Here is an 8,141-nt window from a genome sequence, read left to right as displayed (position 1 = left end):
TTTCTCCTGGTAACTGGGATCTTTGGGTTTGTTGAACACTATGCTACAGTGGTGACCTTTGAAGGACTTTTTGGTTCACTTGCCTCAAAGGAAAATGTTTCATCCTAGGTTTGAAAGTGGTGCCTGGAAGCTTTTATTTTGTTTTCGATTTCCTGTTTGCAACAATAGATTTTTGCTGTAGTTGTTGACTCCGTTAATTGAATGCAGTTGTCTCTTAATTTTTTTTCAGTTATTTTTTCTTCAAATTTTGACCTTTCTGGGCACAGATATAACATGGTACCCTGAATCCTGGAATTGTTTTCCAAAGAATATTTCAGAGATTTATTGTCTATTCTTAATATTGTTATTTTAATATTTCTTCAATTTTATGGAAATAAAACAAGTTTATCCAGGCTATCTTTTCCTGCTGGGTTTTGTTGGTAATATACAGAAACTCTAATGATTTATGTGCATTTATTTTGTATCTTGCAGTTTTGCTAAAGTTGTTCATTGTTTCAACTAGTTTTTTAGTTGACCCTCTAGGGTTCTCTGAGGAAACCATCATATTATCTGCAAAAAGTGATCATTTTGTTTGCTCACTGTCTATGTTTATTCTTTCAGTTTCTTTTTCTTATCTTATTCCTGTAACTATTATTTCTAATACAATACTGAATAGTAATGGTGATAATAGACATTCTTGCTTAATCTCTGACCTTATGGGAAGGTTTCTAGTTTATCCCCATTGTAGATCATGCTTATTCTTGTTTTTAGACAGATGATACTTACCATTTTGAGAAAAGCTCTATTTATTCATATGCTTTCTAGTGTCTTTAGTAGAAATGGGTGCTGTGTTTTATCAAAAGCTTTTTCTGCATCTATTGATATAATCATATGAGGTTTTTTTTGCTCTTATTATTGATATGGTCAATTATGCTTATGGGTTTCCTAATTTTGACTCAACCCTGAATTCCTAGTATATATCCCACCTGGTCATGATCTTTATGACATAATGCTGTAATCTTTTTGCTAGTATTTTATTTTGAATTTTTGTATCAATATTCATTAGTAGTGGAACTTCAGAATCACCACTAAATTGTAAATGCCCAAAACATATTTTAATTTTTTATAAGAGAAATAACCATAGTGTGAAATTATTCTTGTGGATAAACTTTTATGAATAACGAAGTGGACCATGTGATAAAGGCCATTTGGCTGGTTCTTTTGGTCCAGGCTATGGATATATCATTAGATATAGAGATGTCCTACCTCACAACTCCTAGGAGACTGGAGTTCTATCTTCGTGGATTGTAAGGGGACTACAGTCAATGGGTGCTTACTCCTTACTCTCTTTAAGAGAAGTATTGGGCTTGGAATTATATGTAGCTATTATAATCAGATATTTCAATTATAAGGACATGATTCTTTTGGGGTTCAAGATAAGAGGCACTTTCTCTGGTTACTGAGGGTGGGGTAGGGAAATAGTTCCTACCCAAGAGGTTAATCTCAGCCAGCTTAGCTTCACCTTTCACCATATATGAATAAAGTTCAATGAAGAGAGACCGAAGCATGTATTCCTTGAGCAAGGCAATAGTTTATGAGCAGGGTGCAAACCTGCTAATGGAGCGGATCTAATGACTGCCTCGTTTAGCCCCAAATGCCAGAAGATCAAGATGCATCTCATTTTTATAAGCCTAGAACTAAGAACAGAACAAGGTAGATAAGGACATAGTATAATTTGCTATAGAGTTGCTGACATCATGGAGTTGAAGAGAACATGATTGGTTACATTGCTGAAGCATGAGGAAAATGATTGGTTGAAAATTAGAAATGAGGGGCTAGCAACAACCCTCTCCTTCCCTCCTGGGACTAAGAAATGTTCATTGTTTGAGTCTACCTGCATGGTCAGAGATAGTAGAACAGACATCTTTGAAGATTAGCTTGGTGGGATATAGATATTGGACCAGATTCCCTGGTGCCCACCCACATCACTCAAACATAATGGATTTCCTTGAGGAAAGAAAGGAACAGCAATTAGAAGGAGAACCAGATTTCTAGACTTGACTCATTATAAACAAGCTGAATTTCTGAACAAAGTTAAGAGACAAAGAACCATGACTTAGGTCAGGGCTGTCCAACCTTAGGTTATCTCAGGGCTCATTAAAATAAAATAAATATTTGAGGGCTGCACCCAGAATAAAAAATACAATAAACCAATAGAAAGTGGGGGAACACAGGTCATCAATACAACAGGCAAAGTCACAAAGCACAAAAGAAAACACAAAACAAGAAAGTGACAACACGACAATATAAAGGTAGGAACATACTGACTAGTCTGCATCGTACAGATGGAACGCATCCCATAGATCGATTGAAAATTCCTTGTGATATGTTCTGTCCATAATATTGTTTAGAAACACCAAAGAAAATTAACATCAATGAGATTATTTATTAGTGATGGAATTAAAAAATCAAATAGGCATCCCATGCAAATTATTATTTTATTTTTTTGCTCATGCAAATTAAAACCCATAGGTGGGCCACATAAAATCGGACTGCAGGCTTCATGTGGTCCACGGTCCATATTTTGAACAGCCCTGACTTAGGTGACTGCAGAACAGAATAAAATCAAATATAGCATACAAAATCAATATTTGTTTCTCTTATACTATTTTATACAAGACATTGACAGATAGGAGGAAATACATTTGTGAAATCAGGGTCATAAAAGAGTAATCGAGGAAGCCATGCAGATTAATTTAGGTGATAAAATACACAATACCTGGTGGTTCTGTTGTCCAGGAGCAAGATAAAATCTAAGGTGAACCAGGGAGAGAATGATTTCACTCAGCATGTCCGCTCTTGGCAGTTTCTTAGGGGAGTAAGCACTGGGAATTGAGCAACAGACTGGAATATCTGCTCCCCTCTCCCTCCCTGCTTCAATGGTCTCTTATTTATCATTCAAGTTTGTGCCTTTTTTTCTTACCTTTACTCTCTTCTTCCTTGGCCTATTTCTTTCAAAAGAGCTTATTTCTTCCCCCAATCAGAAATCAAGGTACTGTATACATAGATAAGGATCACAGGGCTCATAGATCTCTCAAGTAATCATGAGTCGCTTTTTCCCAAATGCACAGGAAAGAGAGGGAGTGGGGGGTGGAATGTTGTTAGAATCCTGGGAGTAGGGAATGTACCTTGGGGCCAGTTCTGGAATGAGTAAGTATGTGGCCTGAATTTTGGGTAAGTTCATGAGAAGACTCTTTCCTTTATTCCCGATATCACATTTTGTTCCTTCGTCTCTATGTGGAGCAGTAAGGAGGGAGAACTAGCAGCAGAGCATTCTGCCTTCTTCCTAAAGGGGCATCTGGCACACTGCAGCTTCCCCCCATATCTGGTTAACAGGGGGAGCCTCAGACTTCACAATATACCTCTTGATTTTTTTTTCTTTCCTAGATACCTTCATTATTCTTGGATTTCTACCTATCCAAAATATTCCTTGGCATGCATGGACCTCTTTGTGCATGGGGAAGAAGGAATGAATATAAGTTGGAGTGAAGGAGTATCCTTAAGGGATCCTCAGGATACTCCCTCCATAAAGGAGATCTGGGATCACTTTAAGGTGAGTGATTACCACCCCCCACTCATGTACTCATTTCTATCTCTTTCAGAGATACTACCACCACAACTCTCCTTATCACAATCATGGTATGCTATCTTTGTTACATTAAGACTCCTTCATATCCTTGTCACAGCTATTGGTGCCATGTGTCCTTATCACAGCCAATGCCCATATTCTTATCATAGCCATAACCTGCCTGTGTCCCTATCATACACACTGGTGCTCCTATGTCACAGCAAGTCACTGGGCCCTTATGTTCCTGTCACAGACATTGTCTCATTTCCCCATTATAATCATTTGTTCTCCCATGCTCATTTCTCTACCACAGTCACTAATCTCTCTTCCTCCTCCCCGCGTCCTTTTCCAGGTGTGATGGAGATTCTCAGTCTTTTAGGAGCCTGTCTCTAATTCTTTTATTGCCTTCTTCCTCCTCCTCATGATGCCCAAAATGGCCTTAGGCAAGTGTTTCTGCTGTATGTAATATGGTTTCTTCTGGCCTGGAACAGGAGCTCTGAAGGCTGACAGTTGAGTCCATAGAGATTGTTTTGCCCTACTCCCCATGTTCTCCCAACTCATACACCTGATATTCTCCTAGTCCTTTCTTGGAATCTTCTCCACTTCCCTATGCTCTCTCTGCTAGGGCTTTATCATTATCCTCATAATCTATGCCCTCCCTCTTTACTTCTCTCTGAAATCTCCCGCCATGCTTCTTCCCTCCCCATCCTACTTCAAGCTTCCTTTCTTTTGTCTCTTTCAAATACTGAAAACTGAACCCATCTATCCTCTGCTGGTCTCCTCTTTGACTTCTTATCTCTTATTTCTGCTTGATTGAACAGGGGAGTTCTCAGTACTTGGACCTGTAGGACCCATCCAGGCCTCACTTGGGGGAAGGACAGAGTTACCATGTTACCTGTCCCCACCTCAGAGTGCTCAGCACATGGAAGTGGTCTGGTTGCAATCCACTCAGGTGGTACATCTCTATCGAGATGGGGAGGATCAGTTTGGAGACCAGGTCCCTGATTACCAAGGAAGGACAGAGCTGGTGAGAGATGCTAGCGGAAGTGGGAATGTCACCCTGAAGATACAAAATGTGAGACTCTTGGATGCAGGAAAGTACACGTGTCCCATTGCAGATTGTTTTCACCAGGAGCAAGCTGACATGGAGCTGAAGGTCTTAGGTGAAAAGCTGGGGGCTGGACTTGGCATGTATCTGTACATATGTGGGGGTGAGGGGAGGACTTCCTTCCTAGCTCTGTGAATCTTGGCATCACAGGATATCCTAGTTGAAAGGAACCTCAAAGGATATCTACTCTAATACCTCTCTGAACAAGACAGTACCTATTTTCATTTGTCCTGCATTTTTGGTCCCTTCCCTGGAGCCTTGCACATGGAAGATAATTAATGAATATTTGTTTTATTTAATAGATCTTCCAGCCTTTACTTAAAGACTCTAATGAGAAGTCATGCTACTACCTTGGGGGAGGCAGCCCTTTCCGCTTCTGGATAAATTTCATCATTAAGTAGTTTTTGCTGACATCAAACTTAAATTGTCCTCTCTGCAGTTTTCACCCATTGCTACTAGTTCTGTCCCAGAGGGACAATCAGAACAAGTGTAATTCATTGTCCAAAGCCTAGTTCTTCAAATATGGAAACAATTATCATGCCCTGGCTAAGTCTTCTCTTCTGCAGGCCATGACAATCACCAAACTGGAAGAATGAGAATGCTAAACTTTACCAGTTTTGTTTAATGGCATAAACTCAAAGCTGTTCACCATCCTGGCCATCCTCCTCTTGGAGGATCCCCTTTCCCTTGGATTATTTACCAGCTTTTCTCTGGCAATCTCCATATTCTTTCCATTCCAAAGACCTCAGACTAAACAGCCTTGGGGCATGGGACAGAAGGAGCATTACAGGCATTGCTAAGATTTGGAGAGCACATAAAGAGAAATTCCAAACAGTCTCTTTAGGAGGGTTTGCTGAGAAGAAAAGAGAGAAAGAAAGTGGGAGAAAAAGGAAAGCTGCAAAGGGAAGTAATTGGGAAAGGTGGGGTTGTAGAAGGGGGAACACCATTTTTGTGTTTCTCCTTTCTCTCCTTCCTCCCCACACATATCTTTACCAGTTCACCTCTAAAGGCTTCTACTTTTCAAAGCCATAGCAGTCAAGCACATATAGACAGACTGGAACAAAACTACAAGGTGGGTAGATATGGGGGATGCTGAAGAATAGTACTTCTCAAACTAATCTAGCCAAGGAATACTTTGGGGCTTAAAAAATATAGACAGAGTCTATAAATTCTGGTCTCAGGGACCTAGGGGCATGGAATGTCCCTAAAATAAGGTGAGTTAGGGGCAGGGAGTGGGAGCACAATGAGGAAAATTAAGCTTATTTTGATACTGCATTTTGTGTTGTGACTAAGTCATCTTTGGCTTGAATCCAAATCACATTAGGATGACTTTAATTTTAGGAAGCGACATGGTATTGGATTTGGTGTTGAAGGACTTAGATTCAAGTCCCAGCTCTTCTGTTTACTACACAAGTGATCTTAGACTAGCCATTTCACTTCTACATGCCTCAGCCCCTCATCTATAGAATGACAGGATTGGACTAGTTGGCTTCTAAGGCCCCTTTTTAGTGTTTGTTTTTAATAAAAGACCAAGATTCAGGGTATAGTGGCCAGGGAACTATATCCAGATTTCATGTCCTACCTCAAGCACTTACTGACTATATATTCCTGGCCAAGTGATTTTTGCCTCCTGTACCTCAGTTTCCTCATCTGTTAAATTAGAAGTTTGTGCTTGATAGTTTGATAGCCTAAGGTCTCTTCCAGACCTAAATCTATGATCTCGTGATAAGTATGATTTTTTATATGTAGCTATTCTCTCACCTGAGTCTTCTACAGTGAGACTGGTTCCATCTCTTTTCAGGATTTTAGGGTAGCATTGAGGAACAGTGAAGCCATCTTTTTTCCTAAGATTGTCAGCTTGGCTACTCATCCCATCATGCTCATCCCATTATGCACCACTGTTAATTGCTAGTCATTCATGCCCCAGTTCCATTTAAGCAAATAATATCAATTAGATTTTCAGAAAAGGATGTTTACTATAATATTGCAAGAACAGAATTGCAAACATTTCCTCCCAACACCTGGGTTATAATCTTCCCCATCCCACCTCAATCCATGGGAAGAGTGGGATCAAACTTAAAATAATTTCTACATGGTATTGTTCCCACCAAATTGACTTCCAAATATGGCACAGCCTATGGATGGATGAGTCTACATCTATCCTATAACTGGCTTGGGCCATTTAGGTTCTTTGGGATTTTCCCATTTATAGTATGACTTCTGGTCAATCTTTTCAAGGGCTCTACCCCTGAGACACCCTGTTGGTGTCTTTTGAAGTTCACAGGATTGTACACATCTCCAAGACTTCTTCATCTAAAAGAAGGAAAGAAAGAGACAGAAACAATAGCACAGCCAGATCTTCTCAGTTTCACCCTAGGTCTGAGTGAAAAACAGCCCCAAATCCCTATCCCACCTACAGGCCACAACAGTTCTTTCTTCTTCTGGAAGACTAGTTACAAAATGGCCAACTTCGGCTTGAGGCATGGAAAAACTTCCTAACAATCGGAGCAATACCAAAGTGAAAGGGGCCCTGTGGGAGGGAGTGAGCTACCCCTTCCTGTGAGTCTTGAAGTAAAGGCTGGATGATCACCTGTAGGGAGACTCTTAGAAAAGATTCTGTTTCAAGTGTGTGTTGAACAAGATGGGCCTCTGAGTTCCCTCTTGTCTCTCAGATCTTCTCAGTATAAACCTAACCAAAAAGTACACAAAATTGGACCCCTATCCCACTTATACTCCCTGGTATCCTCTTCAATACAGTCTAATGTTTTATCTCATAAATGGGGACTGGGGTACCACCAGGTGATGTGGCCTGAGCTGGGGATGAAGAAAAGGAATATGAGCATAATAATGCCATTGGTGGAAGGAAAAGATGTGTCTGCTATAGGGTACAAAGTTTGGGGCATGGAGCAGCCATGAGTGGAGGGGCTGAGAATTTGGCCACATCTATAGTTTTGCTCTCTACTCAGTAGGGTTATGGGAGTTGGAGATGGGGAAGAAATATGGTGTAAGGGTTCTCATGACAGCCCTGGTTCTGATATTTATGTGTAATTGTGTTTTAGGTGAAGAACCCAAGTCACTGACTACACTACCCAAATTATTTATATATCTTATTATCTCTTGTGTCCTGATGTTTTTGATTTTTTTTTAGTTTTGATGCTGCTATTTCAAGGTATTTATTTATTTGTTTGTTTTTAAAAGTATGCATTAATCTGTATTAAAACACCATTAGTTTTTTTCTCATGTGATGAATAGTATTTTTCATCCTGAGTTCTTCAGAGTTGTCTTGGATTGTTGTATTGTGAGGATAGCTTAGTCATTCACAGCTGATCATCTTACAATATTGCTGTTACTTTGTACCCAGTACATTTCACTCTGCATCAACCCATGCAAGTATTTCCAGGTTTTTCTGAGAGCATCCTGCTCATC

The 8,141-nt window shown here is 39.9% G+C and overlaps 1 pseudogene; it reads left to right on the top strand.

The window, feature by feature from the left end:
• Positions 1–1,236: 1,236 nt before the first annotated feature.
• Positions 1,237–7,863, top strand: LOC118833636 (annotated as a pseudogene).
• Positions 7,864–8,141: the final 278 nt, after the last annotated feature.

This window comes from Trichosurus vulpecula, chromosome 1 (assembly GCF_011100635.1).
Source record: "Trichosurus vulpecula isolate mTriVul1 chromosome 1, mTriVul1.pri, whole genome shotgun sequence".
Lineage (NCBI taxonomy): Eukaryota > Metazoa > Chordata > Mammalia > Diprotodontia > Phalangeridae > Trichosurus > Trichosurus vulpecula.
This window is presented reverse-complemented; position numbering and strand designations above follow the sequence as displayed.